We start from the raw sequence: 17,881 nt of genomic DNA, 5'->3' as shown, positions 1-17,881 counted from the left end.
CACTTGTAGGAGGTGTTGGTAGCCGTTGCTCCTTAGCAGATGTTATTTATTGCTTCTGTGAGATGATTGGCTTTAGCGTTTGACATGCGTATATATATATATATATATATATATATATATATATATATATATATATATATATATATATATATACACTGCGTGGTTCGAGACATATTAAGCAGTGATAGCGTGACAATCATTAGGAATTAGTGCACTGAGCTTAGTAGAGCCTTTCTTTTAACCCAGTTTTGAAACGAGAACGCAACTTTCTAAGGTATAGGTTCTGTGGTTCAGCTCTATGAAGCTTTTCCCCAATATGTTAAATGTCTCTCTGTAACTAAGCATTTAATTTAGTTTGCTCGTATCGCAAGAATATACCTGTAATATATGTGATAGAGTTCACATGTATAAGCGTTGCGTTGGCCATGCAACTGCACTGAAATAGGCACCTTTTTTTGTTGTTCAACGAGCTTCATAGGCATGACCTGAACACTGCCTGTCAATCAGAGTCAGTGTATCCACTGCGCATTTATTTTCAGGGTGTGTGCTAACGCAGCATTGACTGCATTGGCGGGATGTCTGTAATAAATAGGGGCACCGAGATTTACACCGCAATACTTAACATTTTGGCTTTCTATTACGTCATGGAAATAAGTAACTGTTGGCACGAATTATTGATAGTGAATTACGTGTGGCTCCGCTGAACTGTTAACAACAGACACGGTCTTGTGGCTACCACATTGGCCCTTTTTCTCGTTTTTTTTTTCTTTGGAGCATATAGGCTCATAAGATTTTTCGTAAATGGTCCTACACTTGTACTCTGATAATTCTCAAACTATCGCAGATATTCAGGAGGATATTCAGGATATTCACGAAACTTAAACTACGTGCAGTTCTCCATGTACCCCTCCAAAGGCGCTCGAGAGTTGGAGAAAGCGAATAAAGAAGCAGTGCGTAGACTGTCGCCAGTAAGCAGCTGCCATGCATCTGGTAAATGGTCTTTTTTTTGCCACCCCACAGGTTTTGACCAAGCTGCACTCAATGATGGCGTTGTGGTATTCACTAGGCCGCGAAGAGTAGTCAATGGCAGTTGCATTTTTTGTGTTGACAATACATTGGCTTGATGTGTTGTGTTATATCCGACACATTCAGAAAATACCTGGGAAGATTGCCTAGCCTATTTTGCTAATTAGAAAATATAGCACATTCTATTCTAACTTAATTCGCCACGTGGAATATAATACGTTACACGGCATGCCTAAACTTACGCAATGTGTTTTCCCTATGAGAGCCTACCCGTGCCGGCATTCAGGGGATCGTACCTCGCAGCAAAGGCAACGAATCGCGGCGAGGGTTACGCAATAGCACGGCAACTCGCGAGGCCGCTAAATGAAAGGAGGCCTCGCAGACACCTATTCCACCGGCCTTCCATGGAAGGGGTGCGGAGAGCTACTACCTTCCATAAGTCACGCCACGCGCACGGAAGGCCTCACTGTGGCCCACTTCAGCTCTTACCCAAAATGGATATGCCACCTTTAAGCGCACTGACAGCCAAAAAAGGCGTCCGTGACTCAGTCGGATCAGATGAATAAGCGAGCTTTATTGTCTGTGAACTGCGGCGAGTGCCTAATTTACTAATGATGCCTCGGCTCATCCATCATCCGCATTGCTGAGAGCGTCTGCCCCTGTACACACCTACACAGAAGCAAGGATTGCAGTCTCTGTGTGCGTTGCGGTGGAGGAGATAAAACGGCGGGCGCGTAGGCTTTGGCATCAAGAGATCGCAGCGGTAGAGCGAACGCACGAGAGTGCTGACACAGCACAGCGATGATGCCGAAGACGATGACGTTGTTGGTCAGCCTGGTGCTTGTGGTTTCAGGTGAGTCTTTGTTGTTTAATCTATCTTGGAAGCTACTTGTTGCCTCTCTCTCTGCTTTGAGCGCTCTGGTGTATAGAATTTAGAAGCACAAAGCAGATGAACGCCCGCAATACACGAGATAGTGCGACGAAACAAATGAAATATGTGAAGGTAAAAATATAGTTAACTTGGTCCAGGATACTCTAAATAGAAAGTTTTGTGAGGAGAATTTTTCCGCAGCGAAAATTGGTAGGTATCGATAATAGTGATGATGTTGATAGAAGAACGGTTACGCTATGCCACCGGAAAACGTGATGCTATTGGTGCTGGAGTATGTTGGGAAGGAAAATCACGAAACATGGAACTGGAAAAATTTGGCCCAGATTGTGTGGCTACGTAGTTCTTGGCTTAGTATTACTTATAAAATTATATAACAGAATACGAAATTGGAACCTTAAAATGCACCTTTTTAATCTCACGAAAGTGACATTTTGTGTCATGTTAGTATCGATTGCGAGTGCCAGCGCACTGTTGCATTCTCATAAACATTTTTTTTGCCTTCGTAAACACACAATAATGCATAAACCTGATGTTTTCCTTTACGATGTGTTGCACGCTTGAAGTGCGACACCTTTTTTTTCACACGTCTTCACTCCTGCCTTTGATAAACCTTGTTTATTTTACGCACTACATGAAAATTCCATGTTATGAACAAGCTTGCTGCGAGCTCGTGTTCACGTGAGTTCTATGTGAGGTATTCCTACTAACCTGTGTACAAGAGTAGCACCCCCACTTCCACGTCTCAGAAAGTCATCGCTACTTTCGCGTCATATAGGACAATGAAAAGCCAAGCGACCGGTTCTCCTGTAGTGTTGGCCCGCAGCCTATATTTTTCTAATGATATAAAGTATTGAAATAGGAGAAAAAAATATCTAGTGGAAATGTACCCCTAAGTAGCCAGGGATTTAAGGACCATGGTTGCTCAGTAGCTTGGGCGTTGCACTGCTAAGCACGTGGTCACTGAATGCTATTCCGGTGGCGGCGTCTGCGTTTCGACGGATACAAAATGCAAGAAAGCCCATGTACTGCACATTGGGTGCGCCTTAAAGAACCCCAGGTGTTCTGTATTAATCCGGAGTTCCCTACTACGGCGTGTCTCATAATCAGGTCTTCGTTTTGATGCATAAAACCCCAGGACTTTATGTAGTTAATATGGGCACCACTAAACAGCTGGGAGAATCGGGGGGGGGGGGGGTCGAATTCACCGTAGTCTTTTTAAGATTGTTATACAGTGATTGATATTTTGGCGGCAAGTGCGAATAAACTGTATTTTAACCTCTTCGAACTGCGGATTGAAAGCTTGAATTCTGGGATAAATCATCTGTATATTATAAACTTCGATCTCCGGCTATAGTGCGCTCACCAAGGTTTTGTCTAAGAATTGGGTGTCTGGATCCAATATAGCATATTTTACATACACAATACAGTTGGGCCGGCGAATTCATTTCATGGATTACGGACACATCCGTCTTCTAGTTGATCAAGGCTATCAATATCAAAAAATTGTAATCTGACACCCCTTTATCCTTTCTGTTGGTATTCACGGGTTGTGACGCAAAAAGCGGTGTGTGATGGACAATTTCGGTTTACTCTAAGTCTGCAAGCACGCGAAATTTCTCGAGATTTCCGCGGAACTCGTAGTCCTTGTTTACATATTACCTCCTCGCATAGGCTGCATGGAGGAGATTTCAGTGGTGTAGAAACTGAGAATTGAAAAAGACCAAGAGAAAAGAAGGGAAGGCATAGCTTCGGCACAGATATACAGTATTATACGGATTCACGAAGTATTCAAAGAAAATGCTTTTTTTGGAGCCACCAATTTAGAAACTCGCGGCACCAGTTTCATCAAGCAGTTCCTGCGACCATGACATTCATCTTATGAAATAATTGCAGGAATCGATGCTATGGATCAGTCTCACATCTACCAACGGTAAGTAATTACCGTATACGTGCTTTTTCACAGGCTGGAAATGTTTGACGCGAGTAAAAAGCGTTAAGCTGCACAAGCCTGATTCGTGGCCACTCAATAATGTCATATATACATTATTAAAACTACGCTTTACCTATTGTGCCAGCGTTCTGTCAATGTATATATAAAAGCACAGTCAAGGTGACTTGCAAGCCAAGCGTAAACAGCGGAGCCCTAGAAATTACCCCTTCAGATGTATTCTACGAAATATGACAAGAAATATTCATGAATGCTCTACAGATGTAAACTCCCGGTACGTTTTTTTTTTACTCCAATGACGACGCCTATCATTTTTGTCGAAGTTTGATAAAAGCTGTTGCTTTGCATGGTAGATGTTAAAGCACATCGTGCACTATTGATGAATAGAGAGGAAATAATACATTTTAACGGTGGCTCAAGGCCTATGTGGGCTAGTGGGATAAATCGATGGAGACGGACAGGCTTACACGTGCCTCCACACTCACTGGAAGCCCATTGCGCCGAGTTTCATTCAGAGCTGGCGCCATTTTCCTTGCGAGAAACAACAAACTGTGCCCCAACCTAACTTTATTATGTTCCGAAAAGCCATCTGACAAGGCTGGATAAATTAGCTATGAATATCTCAATATTGCAGCACGCCCAAATTAAACAGTGTCTGCGTTCTGCATGGAAAAGCGTGTGCTTCAAGTATTGGATTCTTTCTCTAAACTGAAACAAAACCCTAGCTGTCAGCATTTTTGTCGTCGCCACTGTCGCCTTTGGCAACAACTGCTGAACGAGCTCTACATTGCGCGTTAATTTAGGAAACGGGAAAATTGCGAACTCGAATCGCTTGTGAATTGTTCATAATTTTCTTCCCCAACCAGAATTACACTGTTTGTGCCCATGGTCTCACAAAACATTACGCCTGTTTTGTCTCTTCCGCCCAGCTCTCTTTTTCAAAAGTTTCCGAAACACCTCTACGGTAAGAATTTCCTGTTTTATGTCCCATCCGTACGGTTTGTATAAGCCTAAGTGCAATTGTAACAAGCATAAGGATGCAGGGAAAAAAGGACGAGGGTGGGAGATGGAAATTCTAGACGATGAGCAAAACTAGAACAAGGTGAAAGCGGGTGGCTCCCGCTTGTTATCGCTTTGCTCATATACAATATAATGGCTATTTAGCTTATTTTGTCGCTTCTTTATTGCCTAAATGATGGAGTGTCGATAGGGCGCTGATAAGAACGCAGAGTTTGCACAACAGGTGCTAAAGGCGATGTTCTATGGCGGTTTATAAAGGGGCAAGGACCTGAAGCGTGTTTGCTAACTGCGAAGCACTATAAAAACATTAGTTCTTTTTTTCCCGCTTATCTACATGTTCAATTGTGTGGCGTTCTGGAAGCAAATTTTGTTGAGGACCATTTCGGACATAATGGCGTGAGTACTAAAAGCAAGGTTTGAAAGAGACCAACCGTGCCTACAGTTAGCCCTTAAAATGTTAGTATGTCCTCTTTAACGTTGACAGTGTGAAAACAACGTTGTCCTAAGAATATTCACTTGGGGTGAGGGAGGGAGGAGGGTAACGGGAAAAAAAAGTTTCAGTAATATTGAAAGGAAAGACCTCTTTCCTGTAGGCTCTAAAAACAGCAAAAATAACAACAATAAAAATCCAGTTCACGCTCAGGCACACTTCCCAATTATTTTCAGTTTATACCCCGATATAAAGACAGCCGCCAATACCCATATTCACCGAATATAGACTTCTGTTTGTTAGTATTCCTATTTAATGTTTGTGCTAATAAGACAAAACAAGATGTTTACATATATCGGGATCAGAATAATTACACTTGCAGCTTAATCCACAATTCTTTTTACTGGCACTGGTCTTGTCAAACGTTTCCACACGTTTTTTTTTTTTTTCTGCAGATATGCAGCGTCCAGATTTTCAGCAGCAAAGCAGGTATGTCAATTTGTAGAACTTTATTTTGTACTGACCTGCCCCGTGTGAATAAGAAATGGATGCCGCGCAGGTTGCCCTAAGTAAATTTCCAAATAAAACGCGGCCTTATATGTTGTTAGACAGTACGCTTGGCAATAATTGTTACAGAACGCTGATGAAGCGGGCAAGTCGGAGGTGATTCACTGTAATGGGAATGGACGACGACTAGGAAGCAAAAGAGAACGAACGCTATCGAGTGAATATTTATAGGAAGAACGCCTGAAAATGCGGAAGTCTTTCTACAAACAAAATATTTTGTTAAAGTAGAGTGAACAAGAATACTTAAATATATGTGGGATTTTGCGAACCAAAGTGGCAATAGGAATATGAGGCACGCCGTAGGGTGAGGCTCCAGATAGATATGGACCAACTGGGCTATTATATGATTATTTTGTTCACTTGACCTGAAGGAATTTCTTTGATTTGTAGGAAGGACTGTCGGACTTATCAAATGTTTGCGAAGATACTCTCATCTACTGAAGAGCACTGATCTTCAGTTCTTTTATACAGTCCTTGGCCTTGTTCGCACTGCTTACAATGAATAGTTAATGCGCAGTGAATGGCAATGACCACAAATATTTTCAAATAACAGTTATCATGTGTAGTGCGCGTAAAAATTTGTCGGCGAGAACTTGTGGGTTTATAACTGTAGTGATGAAACGATGAGATAAGCAGACCTAATTAACAAAACAAAATGATGTGATCCTACTGATGCCATTATGCATAAGACGCACCAAATGTAGTGAGATTGAAAAAAAAAGTACTAAAAAGAGTAAGGAATGGTAGGGCATGGGCAACGACTGACATTAACGGAAAAAGAGGTTGTCGGCGAGGTCATAACAGTGCTGGTTTTCATTGCCACTTCAATATAGCTAGGCCTCCTCCTTTCTTATGACTGTAAACCACAATAGAATACGCCTGTTGAGGCTGCCGTGTCCGTCAACAATGTCGTATGATCGAACCATATTAAGAACCGTTCGCGTCCAGCCATTGTATCGCTGCCAGGCAACTTCCCCGCTAACAGGTTGCATGTGTTCTCCAGCAATCGTGGTGATAGAGAGGCATGATAGACCTATCTCGCCGTGCTCATGTTCAAGCGTGCGTTTCGGTACATGCCCCACAAAACAATCATGGCTTTTAGTCTACGCCCTGCATTTTGTGCTACAAATGCCCAAGAATGCCGAAATGAAGATGAATATGTGAATGAGAAAGCGATCACTTTTCACCTGTTTGCGCCGACGCAGACACCCTACTTGTCGATGCTACGATAACGGTGAACGTTTCTTACGTAAGTCGCAGTTTCTCTTTTTCTCGCTTTGTAGTAGCCTGCGACATCAGTTACATCACGCACAGCACGCTGCTAACGCCACCTGTTTCTCATGTACTAAAGCATTCACTGGCGTCTCCGAGAAGTGCGACAAGGCCGCGCCTTTCCTAGGATGCGTGACACACGCTTGGCGCCACACATCACGAAGAACCACACGAGCTTGAGCGACAGCCGAATGATTTGTGCGTCTGGCTGTCTCAGATGACTGGGCGCCCAACTCTCTCTCTCGCTCTGGCGGAGAGAGAGGTCTTCCTTCGGTTCCGTCGCTTAGTTGGCCATCGGTACGAGTGTTCTGAGGAGCAATGAAGTCTTATCGAATTTCAAGTGGAAGGCATTTGCGGTGTTGTAGTGAATTTTTATGCATTCGAAGTGTCTTTTAGTGGACTGCCAATGTGCAGATACCGTATATAGTGCGTTCTGTGTGGTAAAGAACCATGTCCTTTTCAACTTTACTGGACAACACAGGAAAATAACTGGTTCCCAATGCACCGACTCTGTATCGATGTTATCAGTCTATATTTGTCAGGCATAATATGAACAAATGAAAAAAGGTGGTCATGACATCAAGCAATTCTTTGGCTTCTAAATCATTTCTTTAGAAATCTCGCGATACGTACCTAGAATCTTACTCTGAGGTACTTATAGCAGGCTTAATTTCCATTTGCTCTTTGCAAAATCCGTATGTCCGCACCTCATATTAACGTATCCCATCTCCTCGTTCCCGCATAAAAAATTACAACGAACGTTTCCGATAAAAGATATGAGATCCCTAAATTTGTCTGAATAAACAAAAATTTTTTTGAAATAATATCATCAGGGGAATTGACTTGCTTCGCGTAGGGCCCCCCCTTAAAATCCTAGGCGCATTCCTCCTCAAATTCTACTGCACTGTAATTGTTTGTTGCGATGCCTTCGAGATTTTGAGAGGGCCATGTTGTATTTCTGTAAGACCTAAGCATGTAAAGCGTGAATAACGCTCCTGTGATCTCCCACTCTTCAAACAATCTGAGAGACCTACAATGACATTGCAAACAATGAAAACAATACATTAGACAGTGTAACACAGAATGTGCAATAAGTGTTAAAAACAGTCTCATGCCGAGAAACACGACACATCAGGTGGGCCTGGAGCCCTCACTCGATAGGCGTCCGCTCGGTGCTGCGTAATTGAATGGACTATACACATTTAGAGAATCAAATGTCATTCAAATACACATTCTCAATCAAATACACATTTAGAGAATAAAAAAAAACGCAGTTATGAATTAGGATTTAATTTATTTTCGAAAAAATCCGAGGACACCTAAGCAGTTACGAGTTCTGAATGCGGAGGCATTATTGCCCAAATTAAAACCGCTGAGCGGTTCTTCGAGCTTTGCGCTGCGAGTTATGCACCATAGCAGCATGTGTTGCCTGAGCCAGCAAGCAGCAGCCTGCGGTGCCAACGCCGCATGCCACCAACGTCCAACTTATTCTCCGACTTTTGATCAAGCCCACGTGATGCTTCATTTCTCGATTTATGGGATTCGCCCCATGTCTACAGTCGGTTTACATATGGAATATAATTAACGAGGGCGTAAGCAACTAGTCTAAGCCTAAATTTAACTTGTCTGTTCAGGCAATCTTAATTCAGGCATTCGTACATCTGGTGCGTGTAGTCTTAATTAAAGAAAAGTCTGTGTTACTCTGGCTGCAATACTTGTACATTCCGAGCAAGGTCTGGTATTTCTCTGCGTTTGTGTGACACGTACCCACGAAGCCCAATATATCACTTTTTATATCCGAAGTTTGATGCCCAAAAACTCCGATTTAAGCGCTAGAAACTTTATGTGAAGCCTATACTAGCGTTTCCAATATACTAGAGGCCATTTTCAGTTCTAGACATTTCAGCAAATCAGTTATAATCAGAAATTACCCTACTAAACAATTCTTACTCAGTTATTAGTTTCAAGTTTTCTACGTAAAGGTATCCCTATAGTGAGAAATAAATGTGAACAAGTTATATGTTTTATTTGATGTGAAACTGTGTTCGGCCACTGTGGTATTAGCCACTCTTTTGTCCCGTATGTTCAATGAATTTGCAGGACAGTGTACAATATTTTAGCTGTTTGTCGTTGTGATGAAGAAGGAAAAAGGTAAATTTGTATGCGCAATACACGGTCAGCCATATTTCAGTGCAAAGAGGCTTGGCTTGTGAACCTTCCTCCGCTCACTCACGCATGAGTGGCAGTGCTCGACGCTCTCACATTAGCTGGGGTTGTGACTGCATTTTTGAATGTTTTTTACGATCACTTCCACGAACGTAGCAAGTTATGACATGGTCAGCAATCTTTATCGTGAAAATTGTCCTTAGGTGGCTACTGTTATCGCAAAATGTCATTATGAGAAACTGAAAACTCTCTGTTTTGCTTTCTTTTAGTTCATATATGCAAGCGGAGCATGCGTTCGTCCAAGAACCTGCGTTTATGCAAGGATAAGGCAGCACGTGTCTGATGGTGTCGTTTCGGGCTACTTGAAGACGTTTTTTGTGAAAAACAATAAAGTGAGTCCGGTAGGAATTGAGAGAGATTTGTGATGTAACAATTTAAGGAATGTCTGGCATTTTCACGTGTGCTTGCTAATTCGCCTAGTTTTCATTTACCAGTCGTTCTTGTCTCTGTATGTGGTGTCATTTTTTTTACATTTTCTTACTTCACGATTGCTTGTTGTACTCGCTCGATGTGGTTTCCTTTTCAAATGTCCCGCCAACCAGACTGAAATCGCACTTCGCTGCGTTAAGAATTGCCAGCCCTATACCAGTCATCCCCGCTTTCTCTATAATGTACTTTTATCCTTTTCGCGCAACATCACTAAAATAACTTTATTGGATATGAAATAATTGTGTCGAAGAAACACCAACAATTAGAAATAAGCTCTCAGATTAATCCCACTCTGAATGTACCTCTGGAAGGATCAACGCTGCTTCAAGATAACGCTCGTAATACGTTAACAAAGAGTGCGCCACGCTGAACTTGCATAATGAAGTAGATCTATCTCGTGTTGTCTGCTACAAGCGAATGGTGGTTTATAGCAGGCGTAATTGCTTTGTACAAAGGCACGCGGCAGCTATAGCAAAACTGGCTAAAGAAAACAACACACTACGACATGCAGTGCTCTAGGACAGAAGGATAACTTATATTTCAACAATTCTGACAGCTTTATTATATTTTGTACTCCGTAAGCTTCTGACAATGTTCGAAAGGTCCAAACAGGCACTATGGGGGACAAATGAATACATTTGAAGGAAATACATAGCAAAAAATTGACATAGCCTAATGCTAGTATAAGAAGAAAACACGGCCTAAATTGCTCGTTGTCCTCAGCCTTCTGTGCCATGTAATTTTCGTGTTCGTTTTGCGTTGATGATCCGAGAGATTGTGCGACATGTATATGTTATAGGACAATGCAATGCCAGTTAAGTCAGACAAAACTTCAAATAACGTTACCAGGGCCCATATGAAAAAGAAACAACTGTCAACCGTAGGCTTCGGGTATGCCAAATTGATTGCCATGTTTTACATCCTCCTCTCGTCATTGTCACCCATCATGCGCCTCTTTCTTCCCTCCTTCTTTCCCTCTTCCCTCTCCCCCAACGCAGAGTAGCTGGCTAGAGGAATATACCTCAGGCCGACCTCTCTGCATTTTGTATCATTAAACTTCTCTCCCTCTATCTGGCGACTGTTGGCATTCCCAACGAACAATCAAACTCACTAATGTGCAAAACCTGAAGACTTTACAGCATGCTTATTATAAAAAAGTACACATTGTGAGGTTCAGTATTCGCTATGAGCATACCTATGCTAATTCACGCTATGGTAATGCATAACTATCGCGACCGCTTTAACTCTACTACAAAGGACTGATCCCGGTGGTTGTGCTTTAAAAGAATGCTAATAGAAAAAATTATGCAATGTTAGATCGGTACATTATTCGTCTAGATATCAATAATCGTTGTTAGCATGCCCACATATGACTGCACTGCGTGTGAAATTGTCGCCAAAAATAACGGTTGCACCTCCTCAATTTAAATCACCCACGCTATGTGAGACGAGTTGACTTAATTTCCACGGGGTCACCCTCTCAGCTGCTGTCTTCGAATCGGCCGCTACGGACGTCACTATGATGCGGGTTCTTATTTAGGTTTTGCTGCGGGTCTTTGAAGCATGACTTCAAAGCATACAGTCTAGGACAAGGTCGTTTGTTAACACTGTAACACAAGAAATTTCATCTACGCAAAAAACGCTAAGTTGATAACAGGTACTTAAAAGTGTTAACAGGTAGATCCGTATCAAAAAGAGCTCTAGAATACCAAACGGTAATAAGCAAAGCATTTGGGAGCTCGCGGTTCAGTCTCATCAGGAATAGTTCATCATTACGCGACCGCCGGGATGGGGCAATGAGGCAGTCGGCGAAGAACTTACTAATGCAGAAGACGTCTTGAGCGACGTATCGAACGTTGTTGAAGTGCAGTAGTTCCAGCTAGCCGCGAGGAAGCAGGCACCGCACCGGGAACCTTGAGGATGTAAGTGGCAGAAGACCATAACGTCATGGCAAGGCAGTGGCACGTAAGCTTGGGCCTGTAGCCCGACCGCTGACATTGCATCCGCCTAGGGGTGCAGGCGTCCGCAGGCCTCGAGGTGGGAGTCCGCGGGGCCAGGAGATGTCGCGAAGTGCCGGTAGGTATAGGCTGGCCCTGGGCTGCTAGCGTGGGATTGTTGAAGTCGTGGTGGCTAGGGTCCGTAACCTGACGGCCAGTCTTCAGCGCCCGATGCGCTGGCCGACCTTCTTCCTGCGTGGCTTCCTTGAACCCACCCGCCATTCTACAATGCGTGTTGTCTTTTTCTTTTCCTTATGCCTCATATGTCTCCACAATTAGTTCTACTGAACTTTATGTGTTTCACCAATTGGTTGGTTGGGGTTTCGTGGGCTTCTGCAATTGGCTCCTTTCTTTCTATTCTTTTTTTTTTATTTTTGCGGCACGCGCTTAGTGCTTGGTTCTTAGTTTTCCTCGTGTATTCCAAAGCACAGTACTTGCGTTCACGCGTGCGCTCTTCGTTATCCGTTTCATTTTCTTTTTTTCGAACACTGCATTGAGCCTCCTGCGCTTCACATTCACACGAGAAATACCACGCCCAAAATTAATGGCGCTGCTACAATTTTTATTTTAAACTTTTCTCGCTTACAACAACTTAGTTCTCAGCACGAATAGAAAATTCTTCCTTACAAAAGCGTGATTTTGCAATCTAGTTCAACTGAATACATTCCTTTAGACTGCTTGTAGCATTAGGCGAACAATAGAAGCTCCTAGTTAAAGCCGATTCGTTTGAACAGAGGGAGCTGTGTTTGCCAGCATACCGGTGGAAACAAGTCATCCTGTCGAAACGTTGTCTGTAGATGGGCGTTTCGACGTTCAGCCAGCGTTCAGGAAGGAAAGAAAACAAGAGGTGAAAGGCAGAGAGGTTAATCAGATTTTAAGTGTCCGGCAGCCTGTGCTAAATACTTCATAGCTCCATCTTTTGTGAACTCCTTGTCCAGCTTGTATTTGTCATTCAGGAGAGGATAATACGACGAGATATGAAGCTTTATAAAATAAACATGTACCTATATATATTTGAAAAACTCCTATCCTAAAACGCAGTTCTTTGGCGGAAACAGTACAGACCAGGATCTGTTACTCTCGCCACCCCGTTGAAAGCAAGAGTGCTTACACTCGGTTCTAGTTTACAGCTGTCTGTGCAGCCTACGTAGGGCTGGCAATATCATGACGGGGCAGACCACCACAAAGCAATAGCGTACGAACGCTGGAGACACACAAGCGTTAAGAACAGGCTGACTTATTGCTGTTGCTTTTATGTTCCTTCCGCTGGTTCCCATAGTCCCTAGCAAACAATGGGCGTCCCCTAGAAACATTGCAAGTTCTGGTTTGCACAGCGAAAAGATTGTGCGCACGAAAACTTGAAACTAAAGGCCACATGTACGCTGTTTTGGATAAATGCGCTCTACATTCAAACAAATTTGGTTCATCCACTGTTGTCATTGAACGGTTGCTGTGTGCGGTTTTACTGTCCCGTTTGTAGTTGTTATTGGCTTAGTGCAAAACAGCTCGTTTATAAAGAAAAAAGAACTTCGTGCAGGGACTTGTTCAAGTGGAGGCTTAAATATAAAAACCAGAAGTGGAGAGCATTAGGCACAGGGCACTGGCAGCCCGTTCGAGATGCCTTAAGTTTGTGTGATGCTACAGCGTATTGCTGACGATATGGGACACAAGCACAAAGCCCTGGCGCTCCTATTCGCTAAAAGTGTTCGTCGAAAAAAAAAAGAGATCCTTCCAATAAGGACGTTTGTGTTCATGTTCCGGTATCGAGAGATTTTTCTCCGAAATAATATAAGGCACTCGAGCATATGCGGAACTTTTCCTTTTTTTGTGCGTTTCTTTCTCGGGATTCCGGGAAAAAAGCATATCAAAAGGAAAGATTCAACAAGAACTGAATGACGCTGCTTGAGGAGTTGACAGCTGAAACCCGACGCGTCGGAACAAGAGCCGCACGAGTGCGTGAGTAAGATTAAGATCCACAGCAAGCAGCGGGCGAACCTCAATTGAGCGTTGCGGTAAGGACTTCGCACCTGCGGTGTCAAGCATGCCAATTCTGTTTTCGAGAACGGCTCACACTTCCCTTGTGGCATGCGTGGAGGTGTGCTGCTTGTGCGATTGACATATCACCGAGCTTTCAGTAGGCCGTCATACAGTAAAATTATTATGTACATAGCAGAAATAGTACGCATTGCAGAGACTTGGGAAGCTTCGAAATTTGCTATCTTTCTGAATTCTTACATGGACTGATTTATGTCCACAAGTGAGAGAATCAAGCGCGCTTTGTTTCTACAGTTGAACTGAAGCGTTATTTTAGTATTTAGCAGACGTGTTACCGGATAAAAGTTGACAGTGTTCTACTGGCAAGCATCACCATGAAATCGATTTTCTGAGAGCATAAATCACATTAGTTGCAAGCCCCCAAAAAGATGCACCCCCCCCCCCCACACACACACACAAATGCACACAATTTTCTCTCTGAAGCGAGTTTCAAATCACTAAGTTTAATGGTGGAGGCTGTCATCCTACGGTGTTAGCTGACTATAAAATGCGGCGTCTTGCGCTCCAAACTTCAGTGCTTACATATTGCGGTCGCTCATTCAAGCGATTCACTGAATTGCACTTCTCAAACTGAAGTCGATTTCGGGGAATGCTGTGTCAAGATTTATATGCATTCTGAAGAATTTGTCCCAGAAACAAAGACATCGACGTTGAAGGCCTAAATTACAGAGCTCCTCGTTGCCCTCGCCGATCGAATGAATCTACGGCGTGAATTTCTTCCTCTTGCCATTTAGTACCAGTCCTGTTCCCTCACAATGGTTTTGAAGAGAGGAGAGGAGATGCACATTTAACGCTGTCAAGCAAAAAGACTCCTTTATAAATTGCTTCATAGGTACGGCAAACAGCTGTGCTTTCTGACAACATGCTCTCGTTCTCCTCGGGCCAAATTAGTCTACTCGTCGCTGTAAGCTTAAGCGCACCACGATGTTTTAGGATCCATTTTACCTGCACCAACATACTTCTATGCGAAGTCCGAAGAAACAACGAAGGAACGGCTTTAAAAACCGCATGAAAATGGAAAATATTGCGGAAATTGTGCGTTACCGTGATAAATAAAGAAGTATGTGTTAAGTTGTGGCAACCAAAATGAGGTAGGATTGGGAGAAAAATTTACGCATAATGAGTGGCTTCAATAAAAAATACTTCTATTCAATCAACTGCTCATCGTCACCGCTAGGACGGCATAGAATTTTTTTAGTAAAGCAATGAAGGGGGCTAGTTGGTGAACGTTCATGGTTTTATTGCGCTTATTTTGACAGTGTCGATATTAAGTGAAGGACAGGACGTGGACGTACGTAGCGCAAACTACCAACTGTTTAATACTGTTAAAGAACGCGCTTATATACAAGGAGATGTGGCGTGGGGGGGGGGGGGGGGGGCAGATATAGAAAGATATGACAAGGTGACGACATGTGATCATAGTTCGGGCAGCGCATACATAGTTCGCTTGCACCCGTTCGCCCTGGCAAACTCGACCTCAGCTTCCATAAGGGCGATGGACGGAGTGCATACGCACATCTCTTTTTCTTTAGCTATCGCAAGCGCCTCCCATATTTCTCGCTCTGTTTTTGCTACGAAACTAGAGGACAAAAAGAAATCTTGAGGTATGACTGTTGCCATTCTAAAATCATAAAAGGGGGCATCGCCAAGGCTTGCATCAGTCAAGCAGTTGAAAAATCATGCCGCCATGCTGTGAGGAAGAGCATAGATTTGCAAGTAAGCCGCTTAAGAAACAGTGGGTAGCCGAACAGTATGGTGGTGCGAATCCGTGAAAACTTGTTGCCCGAAATCAGAAACAACAGGAAAAAGCAAAAGAACACACGAGAAAGAAAAATTGAAAAAAAAAACGCATGGTGTTGCCTTACATCTATGGCTTGTCACGTAGGATAAAAAAGACAGCCCGACGCCATGATGTTCAAGCACCGTTCTCCACTCCGAAAAAACTAAAACGCATGAGCAAGAAGGTGAACGCAGTATCCAAAGAGGGCAATCCTAGTGCTACGGTCTGTCAGACTATGCACGTGAAAAAGTACGTGGAATGTGCTACTTCAGTGGTTTACCAAATCCCACTAGATGGCGAAAAAGTATACATTGGGCAAACTGGACGTTGTCTAAATGATAGGTTACAGGAGCACAAATACACATGCCAGCTTCTGACAGCACCTAGCAACTTGGCTGCACATTGCGAACAATGCAATTGCTCTCAGCTACTAGAAAGCCCCACAGTCATTGACACATCAAAAACAAAAACGGTGCGAGAAATATGGGAGGCGCTTGCGTTAGCTAAAATAAGAGAGATCTGCGTAAGCACTCCGTCCATCGCCCTTATCGAAGTTGAGGTCGAGTTTGCCAGGGCGAACGGGTGCAAATGAACTATGTATGCGTTGCCCTAACTATGATCCCATGTCGTCACCTTGTCTTATATTTTTATATCTCCCTACCCCGCACCATATCGCCTTGTATATAAGCGCGTTCTTTAACAGTATTAAACAGTTGGTAGTTTGCGCTACGTACGTCCACGTCCTGTCCTTCACCTAATATCGTCACTGTAAAACTAAGCACGATATTACCATGAACTGCATAGAAACTGTAGTGCACAAAATTGCAAGTACCCTCTTAGAAATCTGAGTCTCAGCGAGTGCAACGTAGTACAAAGAACAGCACGGACACTTGAAGGCGCAATAAGATAGATAAAGGACAGGACTAGCATTTGCCGACAACTTAAAGTACGTTTTAAAAAACCCGAATATAAGAGCAATGACACAGGCGAATGTGGAAATACAAACTACACAGGTTTGACGAGGTATTTTTACATTTGCGTGGTAAATAAGTTATTAGTAAAGGCACAACAAACGGTACAAACTTTCGACAACGTATTTGATTACCCAGAAATGCTTGATTTCTATGATGAAGCAGAAGAGTCACTGGCCAACGCACAAGCAATTTGCATTTTTCTACGTTGTAGGAACTCATGCCGTATCTTGACGCTGTCGCGATGTTGAATATCGGTGTTCCCAAGCAAAGGCCCGTACCCACATTTGCGGCAGTGAGCCTTTAAATAACTCATCATGCCTTCACTTGAGATAATTTTTTTTATTATGGGGTTTAAGTGCATCTAAACTTCACAGTCCGTTATGAGACACACTGTACTGGAAGACGCTGTCTTAGTTCTGACCATCGGGGTTTCTTTGACGTACACCTAAATTTAGGAATACGAGACTATTTTTGAATTTCGTCCCCATCGAAACGCGGTCACCGGGACCGTCATTCACGCCCGTGACCCCGTACTCAGAAACACAGAGTCACAGCCACTGAATCTCGGCGGCGGCTCATATATCCTCGATGTTCCTTTGTTATGGATACAACACACCTGCCGGAAAGGCTAATATAAACAGCATATCAACGAGAAACAGTCTTGCAACACGAGAAGGCGGCACCACGCTTCGTGGCGTGAAAAAAAAGGTGCGAGGACATACAAACCCAATAAGACAAAAAAAATAAAAAAACAGTGCTAACATCACTGAGCACATGCGACGCGATACAGTGAAGTCAACCTTCGGATGGCCGTGTATTCGTGTTGACGCAGGCGCAGCGGCTTAAACAGCGGCGGCTATCACAGCGTGTATAGGTGCCGTAGAGCTCGCCACGACAATGTTGATCGCTCAGTGCCACAAAAGCGTGGGCGGAAGGCGTGGGGGAGGCAGCGAGACTTACGCACGTGCGTCCCTGTGTCTCGGCCAGAGTGCGCTTGCACAAGTTCGCGTACGGTTGCACGTACTCTTCAACGCCGGCCAGAATACGAAAGAGCCACAGCAACTGATGGGCATACACTTCAAAGAATGCGTGGGGTATAAACGGTTGCGTCGATCTTGACGTTGCGTCCGCTCGACGTTTCCGTTTGGCGGGATACACGTCATCGCTCAAAGATTGTCTTACGGTAAACATCTCTGCCTATACAAAGTCATTAATCCGTCACGGTGCTGTTTTATTAACTCTGTGCTGCGTCATTTCGCCGAGCT

The 17,881-nt window shown here is 43.5% G+C and overlaps 1 long non-coding RNA gene across 1 annotated transcript; it reads left to right on the top strand.

Moving 5' to 3' along the window:
- The first annotated feature begins 1,721 nt into the window (after positions 1–1,721).
- On the top strand, positions 1,722–9,729 carry LOC139048585 (uncharacterized). Its single transcript, XR_011507780.1, has 5 exons — positions 1,722–1,879; positions 3,812–3,848; positions 4,796–4,830; positions 5,772–5,805; positions 9,591–9,729. It is a non-coding gene; the product is annotated as an uncharacterized lncRNA (long non-coding RNA).
- The last annotated feature ends 8,152 nt before the right edge of the window (positions 9,730–17,881 follow it).

Source organism: Dermacentor albipictus, chromosome 8 (assembly GCF_038994185.2).
Source record: "Dermacentor albipictus isolate Rhodes 1998 colony chromosome 8, USDA_Dalb.pri_finalv2, whole genome shotgun sequence".
NCBI lineage: Eukaryota > Metazoa > Arthropoda > Arachnida > Ixodida > Ixodidae > Dermacentor > Dermacentor albipictus.
This window is presented reverse-complemented; position numbering and strand designations above follow the sequence as displayed.